Genomic DNA, 18225 nt, shown 5'->3' on the forward strand with positions numbered 1-18225 from the left:
CTGTTCACCCCGCTATCATCCAGAAGGCGAGGTCAGTACAGGTGCATCAAAGCTGGGACCGAGAGACTGAAAAACAGCTTCTATATCAAGGCCATCAGACTGTTAAACAGCCACCACTAACATTGAGTGGCTGCTGCCAACACACTGACTCAACTCCAGCCACTTTAATAATGGGAATTGATGGGAAATGATGTAAAATATATCACTAGCCCCTTTAAACAATGCTACCTAATATAATGTTTACATACCCTACATTATTCATCTCATATGTATATGTATATACTGTACTCTATATCATCTACTGCATCTTTATGTAATACATGTATCACTAGCCACTTTAACTATGCCACTTTGTTTACATACTCATCGCATATGTATATACTGCACTCAATACCATCTACTGTATCTTGCCTATGCCGCTCTGTACCATCACTCATTCATATATCTTTATGTACATATTCTTTATCCCCTTACACTTGTGTCTATAAGGTAGTAGTTTTGGAATTGTTAGCTAGATTACTTGTTGGTTATTACTGCATTGTCGGAACTAGAAGCACAAGCATTTCGCTACACTCACATTAACATCTGCTAACCATGTGTATGTGACAAATAAAATTTGATTTGATTTGATTTGATCTCTAGGAGACAGAACACGTCTCTTTCCTGAGTGGTATGATATGGCTGTGTGTTCCCATGGTGCTTATACTTGCGTACTATTTTTTGTACAGATGAACGTGGTACCTTCAGGCGTTTGGAAATTGCTCCCAAAGATGAACCAGACTTGTGGAGGTCTACAGTTTTTTTTCTGAGGTCTTGGCTGTTTTCTTTTGATTTTCCCATGATGTCAAGCAAAGAGGCACTGAGTTTTAAGGTAGGCCTTGAAATACATCCACAAGTAAACCTCCAATTGACTCAAATGATGTGATTTAGCCAATCAGAAGCTTCTAAAGCCATTACATCATTTTCTGGAATTTTCCAAGCTGTTTAAAGGCACAGTCAACGTAGTGTATGTAAACTTCTGACCCACTGGAATTGTGATACAGATAAGGGAAATAATCTGTCTGTAGATGTCCTAACCGACCTGCCAAATCTATAGTTTGTTAGCAAGAAAATTGTGGAATAGTTGAAAAATGAGTTTTAATGACTCCAACCTAAGTGTGTGTAAACTTCCGACTTCAACTGTATGTTGGCAGAGAGGGAAGGAGGTAAGATATGTTGGCTAAGAGGGAGAGAGGGAGAGAGGGGTTTGGTTAGTGTAAAGCTGAATATAGTCTAGCGTATCATGATATATAGAGATAAAATGCAGTCAGCAAATACAGGCATGGATACCTATTGTTCTACTGTAGTTGACATGATGTATTGTGTAAATATTGTGCATACATCCCTTAATAATGATACATATATACATTATTCCTCTAGGGAACCCCAACACCTATCTATGCACGGAGGTTGTCCATTGTGGAGACTTATATTTCCCTCCACAACTTTAAACATCAGCTATCTGAGCAGCTACCCGATCACTGCAGCTGTACATAGTCCATCTGTAAATAGCCCACCCAATCTACCTACCTCCTCCCCATACTGTTTTTATTTTATTTTCTGCTCTTTTGCACACCACTATCTCTACTTGCACATCATCATCTGCTCATTTATAACTCCAGTGTTAATCTGCTAAATTGTAATTATTCGCTCCTATGGCCTATTTATTGCCTACCTCCTCATGCCTTTTGCACACACTGTATACGTTTCTTTTTTTCTACTGTGTCATTGACTTGTTTATTGTGTTATTGGCTTGTTTATTGTTTATTCCATGTTATTCCATGTGTAACTCTGTGTTGTTGTCTGTGTCGCACTGCTTTGCTTTATCTTGGCCAGGTCGCAGTTCTAAATGAGAACTTGTTCTCAACTAGCCTACCTGGTTACATAAAGGTGACATGAATTGGCTTGTATTGGCAAAGCTTTAGGTGCTGTAAGTATTGGGATCGACCGGCGCAGGAACCAACTTTAGCTTGGACAATAGGAGAGAGAAACTCATCAGAAATGGGTTAGGTCAAGATGTGTTTATATTATATAGCCTGGTCTCAGATCTGTTTGTACTGTCCTACCAACCCTGGTCCCAGATCTGTTTGTGATGTCTTCCCAACCCTGGTCCCAGATCTGTTCGTGCTGTCTTGCCAACCCTGGTCCCAGATCTGTTTGTGCTGTCCTACCAACCCTGGTCCCAGATCTGTTTGTGCTGTCTTGCCAACCCTGGGTTCAGATCTGTTCGTGCTGTCTTGCCAACCCTGGTCCCAGATCTGTTTGTGCTGTCTTGCCAACCCTGGTCCCAGATCTGTTTGTGCTGTCCTACCAACTCAGCAAGACAGTACCAACAGATCTGGGGCTAGGCCAGATGATATATCGTGGGTGTCTTTTTTCCTGCGTTTTGAATGAGGGCCAGTGTTTTCATCAAAGCTGATAGGGGATTAGTGAGGTTGTCACACAGGGAGACAGAGGAGGGCCATCTGCATACCTCCCACCTTTCAGCAACAACACACAGAATCACTTCTGTAGTGTCGCTCAGACAGAGGAGGGCCATCTACATACCTCCCACCTTTCAGCAACAACACACAGAATCACTTCTGTAGTGTCGCTCAGACAGAGGAGGGCCATCTGCAAAACCAACACAAACTCCACACATACATACACACATACTAAAACACATACACACACACACACACATACTAAAACACACACACACACATACACGTAAACACAAACACACTTGTTTTACTTCCTGGAAGCCACCCATGACGAAAGAGCCACCTTAAGAGAACACACGAGATTGATTTGTTTCATTAAACGGGTAGTTTATTTTTGTCACAACTCATTAAAGATAATTGCAATCATTTTCTCTTTGAGTGACACTAGTTATTGACTATCAGGCAGAAATAGCGGTTGATGTTATTGACATTCTTAACCACTTCTCTGCTGGGATGCTACCAGACTCTTCAATCATCAATGTTGAATTATTCAAATGTAATTACACTGAAATTCACATCTCTTCCCCGCAGGATCAATAATGATCAGTTCCTTTAATCAGAGGAAATGTATAATTTGGTCCAATGGGTGTGTCATCCGCCCTCATCTACTCTCAACTATCGTCATCCTCATGGAAACAAAACCACAGAGCAAACAGAACGATAGCTCACAAATGCACGCAGACACACACACACACATCCTTAACCATATCCTTCCAGAGTGTCGTCATCCGGCCAGCAGGCCTACTTCTGGTCTTTCAGGAAGGAGAGCCAGAGCCAAACACAACACCAGGCAGAGAGAGAGGCAGAGTCACAGCCACACAGACTGCTCCTGTTCCTGGGTCAAACACACACCCTCTCCCCCTGGCTGTCTGTTTCTCTTTCAACTTCCAGACTGAGCTGTAACATGCAGTGTATGTCAGTGGTGGCTGGTGGGAGCAGCTATAGGAGGACGGGCTCATAGTATTGGCTGGAATGGAATAAATGGAACGGTATCAAACACATCAAACATATGGAAGCCACATGTTTGACTCCCTTCCATTCCAGACACTACAATGAGTCTGTTCTCCTATAGCTCCTCCCACCAGGCTCCACTGGTGTGTGTGTGTGTGTGTGTGTGTGTGTGTGTGTGTGTGTGTGTGTGTGTGTGTGTGTGTGTGTGTGTGTGTGTGTGTGTGTGTGTGTGTGTGTGTGTGTGTGTGCGTGTGTGCGTGTGCGTGTAGCTACCCTAAACTTTAACAAGATAGGGGACCGGGCAAGAACAGCCTACGAGAGACACAGCTGACCATGACTGTTACTCAATATGACCGCTCTTTACATGACCCAGAGGTGAAGGGAGGAAGTCAGGGTGGTTTCATCTCACTGCTATGTGCCCCACCCCTGTTAGGAGTTTTATTAGTCGTATGTATGGTATAAACCGTCCAATGGAATGCTTACTTGCAGGTTCCTTCTCAACAATGCAACAACAATACGAAACAATAAGAGATAAGAATACGAACATAAAGTAAATGGAATAGAATAAACATGTTATACAAGTATAATACAAGAAGGCAAAATGTATGGTCCAATGTTTACATGTGTATTAGGAAAAGGTCTGATAGTAGCTGTTGTGATGTGTGTGTAGCATGAATGTATATGTGCGTATGTCTGTGTGGGTGTGTGGGTGTGTGAGGGAGGGAGGGCATGTGTGCTAAGGTGTGGAGAGTCAGTGGAGGTGGTCAGTACAGTTCAAGTGTTCAGCAGTCTAATAGCTTGTAGACAGAAACTGTCTCTGAGCCTGTTAGTATCAGACCTCATGCTCTGATAACGTCTGCCCAACAGTAAGGGAGATAACAGCTCGTGGCTGGGGTGTGTTGGGTCCTTGATGATGCTGCATGCACCGTTTTGAGTGGATGTCCTGGAGGGCTGGAAGCACGGTCCCATGGATGTACTGAGCCATCTTCACCACCCGCTGGAGGGCCTTGCAGTCGTGGACAATAGTATTCCCGTGCCAGGCCGTGCCAGGCTGTGGGGAACCGGTCAGGACGCTCTCGATGGTGGAGCAGTTCAACCAATCCAGTAAATGTGGAGGAGGAGTTAAGACGGAGTGTCAGCTTGTTATCGTACAAAAGCAGAATTCGCAGCACAGGCTCTCTTTTCATTCCCCCTGAAAACCAAAACGTGTGTGTGTGTGTGTGTGTGTGTGTGTGTGTGTGTGAGAGAGACTCTCCATGACTGCTTTTGGAACATTGGGGACATTATTTCAGCTAGTCTGTCACACAAGCCTTGAAATTGCAGGAGCGTGTGACCTTATTTCCATGACCTTTGATTAGAGTGCAACCTTAGTCTCAGTGGCATGGCTATATGAGATGGAGTAGGGTGAAGACGTTGCCCCTAGAGGCCGATCTTGAGTCAGTTTAGCATTTCCCCTCTAATCTTTGAGGTTAGGATAAGGGAAAGCACCCAGGAGCTATATGAGATAGTGTTGTGACGCTCAAGGACCCATTCATTGCCCTTATCCTCTGACCATTGATTAGCTATAGATTGATATACTTATTGATTAATTATAGGCTTTTTTATGCATAGCAATAGTAGCCTGGTCCTAGATCTATTTGTGCTGTCTTGCCAACTCCTATGGTCATTGTCATTGTTTGGCATGTCATGACAGTAACCTTACGAGTTGGCAAGACAGCACAAACAGATCTGGGACCAGGCTATAGAAATGCATCTCTTTACCACATCCACACGACTATGGTAGGAATACTATTATCAAACACAGTGTGTTGATGCCTCAGGGCAATATCCCAGGTATCTATTACAGTACATACTGTATGATAGCTTACTGGCAATATCACCCATCTGTCTGCACACGTTACTTTTGTTCGGGTGCACATTGATCCAATATCCCTCTTGCTGGTGAAATGGCTCATAGAATGTGTCCCAAATGGCACTCTTTTCTCTATAAAGTGCACTACTTTTAGTAGGAAATAGGGTGCCATTTGGGACACATGTCAGTTGGCTCCCTGGATAGCAGCAGATCTTGGATGACATCCAGGGAAGGCTAAAGTGACAGAGAACCACAGGGCTTCCCAATAACCCTCCTCATGACAGCGTATTAACAGCAGAACTACAGGGCTTCCCAATAACCCTCCTCATGACAGCGTATTAACAGCAGAACCACAGGGCTTCCCAATAACCCTCCTCATGACAGCGTATTAACAGCAGAACTACAGGGCTTCCCAATAACCCTCCTCATGACAGCGTATTAACAGCAGAACTACAGGGCTTCCCAATAACCCTCCTCATGACAGCGTATTAACAGCAGAACTACAGGGCTTCCCAATAACCCTCCTCATGACAGCGTATTAACAACAGAACTACAGGGCTTCCCAATAACCCTCCTCATGACAGCGTATTAACAGCAGAACTACAGGGCTTCCCAATAACCCTCCTCATGACAGCGTATTAACAGCAGAACTACAGGGCTTCCCAATAACCCTCCTCATGACAGCGTATTAACAGCAGAACTACAGGGCTTCCCAATAACCCTCCTCATGACAGCGTATTAACAGCAGAACTACAGGGCTTCCCAATAACCCTCCTCATGACAGCGTATTAACAGCAGAACTACAGGGCTTCCCAATAACCCTCCTCATGACAGCGTATTAACAGCAGAACCACAGGGCTTCCCAATAACCCTCCTCATGACAGCGTATTAACAGCAGAACTACAGGGCTTCCCAATAACCCTCCTCATGACAGCGTATTAACAGCAGAACCACAGGGCTTCCCAATAACCCTCCTCATGACAGCGTATTAACAGCAGAACTACAGGGCTTCCCAATAACCCTCCTCATGACAGCGTATTAACAGCAGAACTACAGGGCTTTCCAATAACCCTCCTCATGACAGCGTATTAACAGCAGAACTACAGGGCTTCCCAATAACCCTCATCATGACAGCGTATTAACAGCAGAACTACAGGGCTTCCCAATAACCCTCCTCATGACAGCGTATTAACAGCAGAACTACAGGGCTTCCCAATAACCCTCCTCATGACAGCGTATTAACAGCAGAACTACAGGGCTTCCCAATAACCCTCCTCATGACAGCGTATTAACAGCAGAACTACAGGGCTTCCCAATAACCCTCCTCATGACAGCGTATTAACAGCAGAACTACAGGGCTTCCCAATAACCCTCCTCATGACAGCGTATTAACAGCAGAACCACAGGGCTTCCCAATAACTCTCCTCATGACAGCGTATTAACAGCAGAACTACAGGGCTTCCCAATAACCCTCCTCATTCTCAGACTCAACCCTAGTGAACTGAAAGGACCCACCCTTCCACCCTGTGTTATTGTAGCTTTACTTTGACTGGCTGACATTTTAACCCTCGCTGTTGGCAAGCTTCAGCTCCTCTTCGACGATGATAATAGAGCAGCACCATCTAATTTGGGGCGGCAGGGTAGCCTAGTGGTGTTGGACTAGTAACCGGAAGGTTGCAAGTTCAAATTCCCGAGCTGACAAGGTACAAATCTGTCGTTCTGCCCCTAACCCACTGTTCCTAGGCCGTCATTGAAAATAAGAATTTGTTCTTAACTGACTTGCCTAGTTAAATAAAGGTAAAATAATACAATTTGAATATGTCCAAATCGTGACATTGAAGCCTTGTAGTTATATGCACGTGACTATTTTTCTACACACAATACCCAATAATGACAAGCAAAAACTGTTTTTTTACATTTTAGCAAAAGTATAAAAAATGATAACTGCAATATCATATTTACATAAGTATTCAGACCCTTCACTCAGTACTTTGTTGAAGTACCCTTGGCAGCGATTACAGCCTCAAGTCTTCTTGAGTGTGACACTACAAGCTTGGCACACCTGTATTTGGGGAGTTTCTCCCATTCTCTACTAGCCTCTCAAGTCAGGTTGGATGGGGAGCGTCACTGCTCAGCTATTTTCAGGTCTCTCCAGAGATGTTCGATCGGGTTCATGTCCAGAATCTGTCTGGGCCACTCAAGGACATTCAGAGACTTGTCCCGAATGTTTCCATCAAGGATCTCTCTGTACTTTACTCCATTCACCTTTCCCTCGATCCCGACTAGTCTCCCAGTCCCTGCAACTGAAAAACATCCCCACAGCATGATGATGTTGCCACTACTTTTTATTTATTTATTTTTATTTCACCTTTATTTAACCAGGTAGGCTAGTTGAGAACACCTTTATTTAACCAGGTAGGCTAGTTGAGAACAAGTTTATTTAACCAGGTAGGCTAGTTGAGAACACCTTTATTTAACCAGGTAGGCTAGTTGAGAACAAGTTTATTTAACTAGGTAGGCTAGTTGAGAACAAGTTTATTTAACCAGGTAGGCTAGTTGAGAACAAGTTTATTTAACTAGGTAGGCTAGTTGAGAACAAGTTCTCATTTGCAACTGCGACCTGGCCAAGATAAAGCATAGCAGTATGAGCAGACAACACAGAGTTACACATGGAGTAAACAATTAACAAGTCAATAACACAGTAGAAAACAAAGGGGGAGTCTATATACAATGTGTGCAAAAGGCATGAGGAGGTAGGCGAATAATTACAATTTTGCAGATTAACACTGGAGTGATAAATGATCAGATGGTCATGTACAGGTAGAGATATTGGTGTGCAAAAGAGCAGAAAAGTAAATAAATAAAAACAGTATGGGGATGAGGTAGGTGAAAATGGGTGGGCTATTTACCAATAGACTATGTACAGCTGCAGCGATCGGATAGCTGCTCAGATAGCTGATGTTTGAAGTTGGTGAGGGAGATAAAAGTCTCCAACTTCAGCGATTTTTGCAATTCGTTCCAGTCACAGGCAGCAGAGTACTGGAACGAAAGGCGGCCAAATGAGGTGTTGGCTTTAGGGATGATCAGTGAGATACACCTGCTAGAGCGCGTGCTACGGATGGGTGTTGCCATCGTGACCAGTGAGCTGAGATAAGGCAGAGCTTTACCTAGCATGAACTTGTAGATGACCTGGAGCCAGTGGGTCTGGCGACGAATATGTAGCGAGGGCCAGCCGACTAGAGCATACAAGTCGCAGTGGTGGGTGGTATAAGGTGCTTTAGTGACAAAACGGATGGCACTGTGATAGACTGCATCCAGTTTGCTGAGTAGAGTGTTGGAAGCCATTTTGTAGATGACATCGCCGAAGTCGAGGATCGGTAGGATAGTCAGTTTTACTAGGGTAAGTTTGGCGGCATGAGTGAAGGAGGCTTTGTTGCGGAATAGAAAGCCGACTCTTGATTTGATTTTCGATTGGAGATGTTTGATATGAGTCTGGAAGGAGAGTTTGCAGTCTAGCCAGACACCTAGGTACTTATAGATGTCCGCATATTCTAGGTCGGAACCATCCAGGGTGGTGATGCTAGTCGGGCATGCGGGTGCAGGCAGCGATCGGTTGAAAAGCATGCATTTGGTTTTACTAGCGTTTAAGAGCAGTTGGAGGCCACGGAAGGAGTGTTGTATGGCATTGAAGCTTGTTTGGAGGTTAGATAGCACAGTGTCCAATGACGGGCCGAAAGTATATAGAATGGTGTCGTCTGCGTAGAGGTGGATCAGGGAATCGCCCGCAGCAAGAGCAACATCATTGATGTATACAGAGAAAAGAGTCGGCCCGAGAATTGAACCCTGTGGCACCCCCATAGAGACTGCCAGAGGACCGGACAGCATGCCCTCCGATTTGACACACTGAACTCTGTCTGCAAAGTAATTGGTGAACCAGGCAAGGCAGTCATCCAAAAAACCTACCATGCTTCACTGTAAGGATGGTCCCAAATGTCTATCTGTATCTATTCCAGAGATAGCACACCTGATTCAAATTGTCAACTAATCCTCAATCTCTTCAATAGCTAGTTCAGAGCTAGAGAAACATTGTGAAATGACTGGAGTATCCCGAGGAGAGGTTTGAGAACCACTGCAGTAGAGCACAGCAGAGTGCAGTACATTACAGTAAAAAAAAGTATAGAAAGTTTTTTCAACATTCATTCAGAACCGGAAATGAACCTGATTTCAACGTCTGGAAAATGTGGATTTTCAACTTCCGAAAAATACAGATTTTTGGTACAGTCTCATTGACTTGTAGCTGCTAGCTAGTTGGTGAGCTAACTGGCTATAATAGCAGCCAAGTACCCTGAGATTCGGCTAAAAAAATATGTTCACATTGTCAGAAATGCTATAAAAATAACATTGTCGGTTCTTAATGGACAGAAATGACCTGGGGAGAGCGATAAATTATACATTTTATAAAAACTGTTGGACCTCAATATGGCATTTTTTAAGTCCAGCGGTCACTTTATGGACGCGATAGCCTCGTTTTAATCCGACATCTAGAATATGAGCTAGGAAGGCGCAGAAATCGCTAACGACCCTGTTAAAAAAATCTGGTATGTTGTTCTCGGTAATGGCCTGACAGCTCATGACGAGAGGCGGGGAGTGTGTTGTGTACCTCCCATCAAGTTGATTTGCGAATTTTCATTGAGAGTGGTGTCATTGGTTTATATATGATGATAGGGAGATTTGAATTTAACACTGAGCCAATGCCTATACTATTGTGAAGGCCACATATCATTTAATGTATAATTTACTAAGAGGGAAAGGAAACACTGGTTGATGAGGGATTGGTTGATGAGGGATCGTCACTGAAGAGAAAAGATTAAGAAATCATTAAAGTTGTGGGTATGATTGAACCAGTGGTTCTGTTAGTTTTCTTTTCCCATTGAGGTACACACACACACACTCAAACACACAGTTGTATTGCCTGGGAGCCACCCAAACGATCAAACCACCCTCAGTGCTCCATTATCTCTATTGGCCATTGACGTCAGCCACTGATACGGACGCCGTGTGAAACGACCAGATCTTGTCAGAAGGAGGAGGGGGCCTCTCTCTCTCTTTTTCTCTTTCTCTCTCTCTGATAGTGCTGTGACAGCCAAGGATTTATTCTGTTCCAATATCACTGTGGCTACAGCTTAGAGTAGGTAGGGGCTGGCTGTAGATAAGCCTGGTGTTGTGTAAAAATGTGCATCTGTCCCCGCTCAGGGGTGTCTCTTTCAGGGATTAGGAAGAGGCTGAGAGCCTGGGTCAGACAGTATCTCCTCTGGTCCTTCAGATTTACATGGCAGAGATGGAGGGGTGGAAGAGGGTCACTGTCACTCACAGGGAGAGGGGTGGTGGGAGAGGGGGAGAAAGGGGGGATGAGGAGAGGGAGAAAGGGGGATGGTGAAAGTGCAATCAGTAGATGAGGAGGACTTTTGACCTCAATTAACCAGCTCGATTGCTCGTTAGCGGCAAATGAGAACCGGGGTGACACTGAGAAGTAGTGTTCTTAATTGGGATTATTGGCCTTTGTCTTTCAACTTGGAATGGGAAATTGGTATCTGTGTGGGAGGTGACCAAGAACCCGATGGTCACTCTGACAGAGCTCCAGATTTCCTCTGTGGAGATAGGAGAACCTTCCAGAAGGACAACCATCTCTGCAGCACTCAGGCCTTTATGGTAGAGTGGCCAGACAGAAACCACTCCTCAGTAAAAGGCACATGACAGCCCACTTGGAGTTTGCCAAAAGTCACCTAAATCACTCTCAGACCATGAGAAATAAGATTCTCTTATCTTAATAAACCAATTTTGAACTCTTTGGCTTGAATGCCAAGTGTCTCGTCAGAAGAAAATCAGGCACCGCTCATCACCAGGCCAATACCATCCCTACGGTGAAGCATGGTGGTGGCAGCATTATGCGTAGGGATGTTTTTCAGCGGCAGGGACTGGGAGACTAGTCAGGATCAAGGGAAAGATGAGCGGAGTAAAGTACAGAGAGATCCTTGAGGAAAACCTGCTCCAGAGCGCTCAGGACTTAAGACTGGGGCGAAGATTCACCTTCGCAGGACAACAACCCTAAGCACACAGCCAAAACAACGCAGGAGTGGCTTCAGGACAAGTCTCTGAATGTCCTTGAGCGGCCCAGCCAGATTCCGGACATGAACCCGATCGAACATCTCTGGAGAGACCTGGAAATTGCTGTGCGTGATGCTCCCCATCCAACCTGACAGAGCTTGAGAGGATCTGCAGAGAAGAATGGTAGAAACTCACCAAATTGTCACGCTCTGGCCATAGAGGCTTTTATTCTCTATTTTGGTTAGGTGTGACTAGGGTGGGCATTCTATGTTCATTTTCTATGTTTTGTATTTCTTTGTTGTTTGGCCGGTGTCGTTCTCAATCAGAGGCAGCTGTCTATCGTTGTCTCTGATTGAGAACCATACTTAGGTAGCTTTTTCCCACATGGGTTTTGTGGGTAGTTGATTTCTGTTTAGTGTTTCACCTTTCAGGACTGTTTCGGTTATTCCCTGTTATTTTTGTATTTAGTGTTCAGTGTCCATAAACAAACATGAACACGTACCATCCTGCACCTTGGTCCTCACCTTCTTCCACCAACAGCCGTTACACAAATACAGGTGTGCCAAGCTTGTAGTGTTATACTCAAGAAGATTCAAGGCTGTAATCGCTGCCAAAGGTGCTTCAACAAAGTACTGACTAAAGGGTCTGAATACTTATGTAAATGTGATACTGCAGTTTTTTTTTTCTTTCTAAAAAACAGTTTTTTCTTTGTCATTATGGGGTATTGTGTGTAGATTAATGAGGAGAAAAAAATAATGTTTTAATACATTTTAGAATAATGCTGTATACATTTGCAAACATTCCTAAAAACCTGTTTTTGCTTTGTCATTATGGTGTATTGTGTGTAGATTGATGAGGAGAAAAAAACGATGTAATAAATTTTAGAATAATGCACATAACAAACATAACAAAACGTGAAGGGGTCTGAGTACTAATAGGGGTGGCAGGTAGCCTAGTGGTTAGCGCATTGGACTTGTAACCGAAAGGTTGCAAGATCGAATCCCTGAGCTGACAAGATAAAAATCTGTTGTTCTGCCCCTGAACAAGGCAGTTAACCCACGGTTCCTATGGTGTCATTGCAAATAAGGACTTGTTCTTAAATGACTTTCCTAGTTAATTAAAGGTTAAAATAAAACATATTTTAGCATCATCTTTATTGCAAAAATAGATACAAATGCACACACAACATTCAGCTACATATTCAGTTGACAGAGGTAATGAACTGCCCGTTGATAAGCACAGCAATTGATAAAACAGGACCATGTTTGCAAGTGTTTCCGATCTTATATCATTATTACACAGGTAAACTAATGGTTACAGAAATTAGGAATAGGGACAGGCTCTATAGACCTCCATACTAGAGGTCAACCGATTAATCGGAATGGCCGATTTTAAAAATCGGTATTTTTGGACACCGATTTGGCCGATTTTTTTTTTTACACCTTTATTTAACTAGGCAAGTCAGTTAAGAACATTAAGAACACATTCTTATTTTCAATGATGGCCTAGGAACGGTGGGTTAACTGCCTTGTTCAGGGTTAGAACGACTTTTACCTTGTCAGCTCCGGGATTCAATCTTGCAACCTTAGTTAACTAGTCCAACGCTCTAACCACCTGCCTCTCATTGCACCCCACGAGGAGCCTGCCTGTCACGCGAATGCAGTAAGAAGCCAAGGTAAGTTGCTAGCTAGCATTAAACTTATCTTATAAAAAACAATCAATCAATCAATCATAATCACCAGTTAACTACACATGGTTGATGATATTACTAGTTTATCTAGCATGTCCTGCGTTGCATATAATCGATGCAACGCTGGGGGATGATTTAACAAAAGCGCATTTGAAAACAAAGCACAATCGTTGCACGACTGTGCCTAACCATAAACACCAATGCCTTTCTTAAAATCAATACACAAAGTATATATTTTTAAACCTGCATATTTAGCTAAAAGAAATCCAGATTAGCAGGCAATATTAACCAGATTAAATTGTGTCACTTCTCTTGCATTCATTGCACGCAGAGTCAGGGTATATGCAACAGTTTGGGCAGTCTGGCTTGTTGCAAAATAATTTGCCAGAATTTTACGTAATTATGACATGACATTGAAGGTTGTAAAATGTAACAGGAATATTTAGACTTAGGGATGCCACCCATTAGATAAAATACAGAACGGTTCCGTATTTCACTTAAATAATAAACGTTTTGTTTTCGAAATGATAGTTTCTGGATTCTACCATATTAATGACTAAAGACTCGTATTTCTGTGTGTTATTATGTTATAATTAAGTCTATGATTTGATAGAGCAGTCTGACTGAGCGGTGGTAGGCAGCAGCAGGCTCGTAAGCATTCATTCAAACAACACTTTTGTGCGTTCCGCCAGCAGCTCTTTGCAATGCTTCAAGCATTGCGCTGTTTATGACTTCAAGCCTATCAACTCCCGAGATTAGGCTGGTGTAACCGATGTGAAATGGCTAGCTAGTTAGCGGGGTGCGCACTAATAGCATTTCAAATGTCACTCGCTCTGAGACTGTTCCTGGTTCGAGCCCAGGTAAGAGCGAGGAGAGGGATGGGAGCAATACTGTTACACTGGCAATACTAAAGTGCCTATAAGAACATCCAATAGTCAAAGGTATATGAAATACAAATGGTTTCGAGAGAAATAGTCCTATAAATACTATATTAACTACAACCTAAAACTTCTTACCTGGGAATATTGAAGACTCATGTTAAAAGGAACCACTAGCTTTCATAAATTCTCATGTTCTGAACAAGGAACTTAAACGTTAGCTTTTTTATATGGCACATATTGCACTTTTACTTTCTTCTCCACTCAAACACTTTGTTTTTGCATTTATTTATTGTTTTTACCTTTATTTAACTAGGCAAGTCAGTTAAGAACAAATTCTTATTTTCAATGACGGCCTAGGAACAGTGGGTTAACTGGCTGTTCAGGGGCAGAACGACAGATTTGTACCTTGTCAGCTCGGGGGTTTGAGCTTGCAACCTTCCGGTTACTAGTCCAACGCTCTAACCACTAGGCCTGCCGCCCCAGGGCTATCTCAATCAAGCATGATGGTCTTGTAAGTATATTAGCAAAGCTTGCTTTCATATAATTAAAAAAGGTAGAAAAGGATTAGTGGAATGGGATTAGTGTGGTGTGTGAAGAATCCAATACTTTAATCTGTATGGGGTACAAATCACGTTATTGTGGGAGCCCCTCCTCTAAGAGTATGAATTAGAATGTTTGAGAAGGCTTGAATCCTAAGAATGTAACGGATATCGTCCTCTTCGTCTGAAGAGGAGTAGCAAGGATCGGACCAATACGCAGTGTGGTAAGTGTCCTTGTTTTAACAGTATAAACTGAACACGACAGAATACAAAATAACAAAGTGAATATAAACAAAACAGTCCCGTGTGGCACAAACACTGACACAGGAAACAATCACCCACAAAATACCCAAAGCATATGGCTGCCTAAATATGGTTCCCAATCGGAGACAACGATAAACAGCTGCCTCTAATTGAGAACCAATCTAGGCAACCATAGACATACAAAACCCCCTAGACTGGTGCCAACCCCCTAGACAGGACAAAAACATATAATCACCCATGTCACACCCTGACCTAACCAAAAATATAAAGAAAACAAAGATAACTAAGGTCAAGGCGTGACAAAGAAACCTGCATACACATTCACATGGAGTAGACATCGTGGTGCTGGAAAACCTTGGTAGAGCATGGGTGGAGTAGACATTGTGGTGCTGGAAAACCTTGGTAGAGCATGGGTGGAGAAGGCATTGTGGTGCTGGAAAACCTTGGTAGAGCATGGGTGCAGTAGACATTGTGGTGCTGGAAAACATTGGTAGAGCATGGGTGCAGTAGACATTGTGGTGCTGGAAAACATTGGTCGAGCATGGGTGGAGTAGACATTGTGGTGCTGGAAAACCTTGGTAGAGCATGGGTGCAGTAGACATTGTGGTGCTGGAAAACATTGGTAGAGCATTGGTGGAGTAGACATTGTGGTGCTGGAAAACCTTGGTAGAGCATGGGTGAAGTAGACATTGTGGTGCTGGAAAACATTGGTAGAGCATGGGTGGAGTAGACATTGTGGTGCTGGAAAACATTGGTAGAGCATGGGTGGAGTAGACATTGTGGTGCTGGAAAACATTGGTAGAGCATGGGTGGAGTAGACATTGTGTTGCTGGAAAACCTTGGTAGAGCATGGTTGCAGTAGACATTGTGGTGCTGGAAAACATTGGTCGAGCATGGGTGGAGTAGACATTGTGGTGCTGGAAAACCTTGGTAGAGCATGGGTGCAGTAGACATTGTGGTGCTGGAAAACATTGGTAGAGCATTGGTGGAGTAGACATTGTGTTGCTGGAAAACCTTGGTAGAGCATGGTTGCAGTAGACATTGTGGTGCTGGAAAACATTGGTCGAGCATGGGTGGAGTAGACATTGTGGTGCTGGAAAACCTTGGTAGAGCATGGGTGCAGTAGACATTGTGGTGCTGGAAAACATTGGTAGAGCATTGGTGGAGTGGACATTGTGGTGCTGGAAAACCTTGGTAGAGCATGGGTGCAGTAGACATTGTGGTGCTGGAAAACATTGGTAGAGCATTGGTGGAGTGGACATTGTGGTGCTGGAAAACCTTGGTAGAGCATGGGTGAAGTAGACATTGTGGTGCTGGAAAACATTGGTAGAGCATGGGTGGAGTAGACATTGTGGTGCTGGAAAACATTGGTAGAGCATGGGTGGAGTAGACATTGTGTTGCTGGAAAACCTTGGTAGAGCATGGGTGGAGTAGACATTGTGTTGCTGGAAAACCTTGGTAGAGCATGGGTGGAGAAGACATTGTGTTGCTGGAAAACCTTGGTAGAGCATGGGTGGAGTGGACATTGTGGTGCTGGAAAACCTTGGTAGAGCATGGGTGGAGTGGACATTGTGGTGCTGGAAAACCTTGGTAGAGCATGGGTGGAGAAGGCATTGTGGTGCTGGAAAACCTTGGTAGAGCATGGTTGGAGTGGACATTGTGGTGCTCATGTTAGTTTTCTTTCTTTTTTTTCTTACTTCAGACCAATGCCTACTTCTCACTTTAAACGTAGGTGTTTCTTTTATAGATCAATTTGTTTGTCTGCACTGTACATTACTTTGGGAACGTTGTGTGCATCCCAAACTGCACTCTATTCCCTATGTTTTGAGCAGGGCCCATAAGCCTCTGGTCAAACGTAATGCAATTTATTTTATAGGGAATAGGGTGCCATTTGGGACGCAGACCTTCTATGCATCAGCCCACATTCTCACAGCACAAAGAGCATGAATTGACTGTATGTCATTGATTTCACAGAGCAGAGTAACTGGTAAGCAACTATAGGTAAAGACACCTGCTCTCTGGGTTATGTTTTTTGTAATGATAGAATTGCTGTGAATATTGCCTGGCGTGCACAGTTAGTATGTGAGGGGGAACTAGGGTGTGATGTCCTTGGTTCTCTTCAAGTATGTGCAAGGCGTTGGTTCCTACAGGGAGAGTGACATAGCTCAAATCAATGCACACACACACACGCACACACACACAGACACACACACATGCACGCATGCACGCAGAGACACACACACACACACAAAACACACAAGACAACACATGTCAATAACACATCACTTATATCATCCGTCCAGATCTATCTATCATCTCTAGCTGAGAGCTGGAGTGATGATGCCTCATGCATCCATCATACCCACAATGCCCTGGTTAGCAGACAGACACAGTCGTCGTCACTCCTCCAAGGTCCCCTTCAGACTGCTATCAGAAGACACAGAATAGATGGACTCTGTCTGTCTTTCAGTCTTTTCTTTACCGACCTCTTTGAGTATTGCAATATGCATCATATTTACCTCAGTCACTGCTTGTGATGTAGACTTGTTTTGTGTCATTTCTTATAAATGCTTTCATATTGCAGTGAATGCTCTACAGACACCTGTGCAGACTGATGTGTTCAGTTTGTTGAATGGGAGCTGTTTCAGAGGTTAGCAGAATGAACAGAATGCACCACCTATCATCGACCCACAGTAAAGCAGACACAGTAAAACGGACGGGCTGACAGACAGACCCCCATGCAAGCACACACACACACACACAAACAAACTTGGTTTAGAAAACTATATAAGTACGCTCGCAAAGAACCTCGCGCTCAGTCCCACCTTTTAAAACAATAATTAATTAACCATTCTATTGAGCCAAAGAGGTCCAATTCAACATTCTACATTGAGCATACATACAATCTTATCCCCTTCAGTCAGTCTACAACAGTCCAGCTCAGCCCTCGGGGCAAGATGAGCACTGCTGCCTCAGTCACACCCACACTCCTCTGTGTATATAGCCAAAGTTGGACAGACCAATGTCTAGAATCTGAAATATGCAATGATTTCTCCCTTCTTACATTTTCCAATTTCTACTGAAAAAGAGTGTTTGTGTGTGTTCCCTCCCTTATTCTTTTATTTTTGTACAGAAACTGAGAGAGATTGAGTCCTCCAGCTCTTCAGCTCCAACCAGTCAATGGTGGGAATAATTCCAGTCCCGCCGAGGGTAACTATGCCTGTCTGAGGTCACCCCGTCTCTTAGGCGTTAAAGGCCACCAACCTAGGGCAATGTACTTAAGAATTCACACCACTGAGTCAATACTTTGTAGATGCACCTTTGGCAGCAATTACAGCTGTGAGTTCTCTGGATGAGTTTCTAACAGTTTTCCACACCTGGATTTGCAACATTTGCCCATTACTCTTTTCAAAATTCTTCA

At 43.6% G+C, this 18225-nt stretch overlaps 1 protein-coding gene across 2 annotated transcripts in view; it reads left to right on the forward strand.

Annotated features, from left to right (window-relative positions):
• Positions 1–18225, forward strand: part of LOC110538766 (extracellular serine/threonine protein kinase FAM20C) — a 108227-nt gene that overhangs the window by 5130 nt on the left and 84872 nt on the right. Inside the window, exon 1 of one of the 2 annotated variants that reach the window (XM_090194469.1) lies at positions 15248–18014. The exons of the other annotated variant lie outside the window; for it this stretch is intronic. The gene's annotated coding sequence lies outside the window, so the exon portion shown is untranslated. Of the gene's footprint in view, positions 1–15247; positions 18015–18225 lie in introns of those variants that run through there. 2 annotated transcript variants of the gene reach the window in all.

This window comes from Oncorhynchus mykiss, chromosome 13 (assembly GCF_057628025.1).
Source record: "Oncorhynchus mykiss isolate SJ-2025 chromosome 13, ASM5762802v1, whole genome shotgun sequence".
Classification (NCBI taxonomy): domain Eukaryota; kingdom Metazoa; phylum Chordata; class Actinopteri; order Salmoniformes; family Salmonidae; genus Oncorhynchus; species Oncorhynchus mykiss.